The sequence below is a fragment of the Lynx canadensis genome, chromosome F1, assembly GCF_007474595.2.
Source record: "Lynx canadensis isolate LIC74 chromosome F1, mLynCan4.pri.v2, whole genome shotgun sequence".
In the NCBI taxonomy this organism is placed as follows: Eukaryota; Metazoa; Chordata; class Mammalia; order Carnivora; family Felidae; genus Lynx; species Lynx canadensis.
Window position 1 is genome coordinate 64964561 of NC_044319.2, and position 911 is coordinate 64965471.

Genomic DNA, 911 nt, shown 5'->3' on the forward strand with positions numbered 1-911 from the left:
GCCTAGATGGTCTTAAGTGGTAGTAGGGTGGATGGGTGGAGTGTCTTTGGTTGCTCCTAAGTTATCAGATGGCTACATTGTCCTTACCATGCACAACCGCCCAACCCTCTCCTACTCGCCCCTGCTGTAGACTCTCTCCTTTGCTCCCCTGCACTTATTACTTCTTCCACTCCACAAAAGCCTCTCCCGAGGCAAGTCCCTCTCTCCTTGATGGGTGAATCACTCACCCATTCCACTCACCAACCTTTGTACGTCCTCATAATATAGATGCCAATATGATTTATTTGGTGCTACAGCGTTCATCACTTTCAAGGGATTTCAGTCACTTTCCAAAAATGTTTCTCTGACATGATCATGAGAACAGGTTGCCGTTTTCCCATCTGGCCAACCTGGAACTTCTATGGAAGAGATCCTGAATTCAAGCCTAGTGAGTTTTATGGAAGCTCCCATCTCTGAGATCCACTTAGTTATGGTGTCTAGGATGCAAGGAACTTGAGTTGCCAGGGAAGGAGTTACTTCAGCTTGGGTTTAAATGTGTGTAGCTCTAGGTGGGTGAAGGGGAAACCCACGTCCAAAACAAGGACATTACAGATTACATTTAAAACGTTAGCCCTGTCCCGGAGCAGCCTCCCCAGGTTAATCACTCCTTCTGTCCTGATCTCATTCTGCCCACATGGCACATCCACTCCCCAGAAGTTCCTTCCGTGTTGACGTCCCATGCTGTCCGTGTCCACGCTCCAGGGAAATGTGTCCCTTTCTCCAGTGACTGAATCTGGAATGCCTTTGTTCTCTCTGGCCCACCCACTGCTGTAGTAAGTTCTAGAATTTTAACTCTAGGGACTGTGGGCCCTTCTCTGCTTTCCCTCTCTAGCAAATCTTATAAGACTCTCCATTGAAGTGGGCCCATCTTG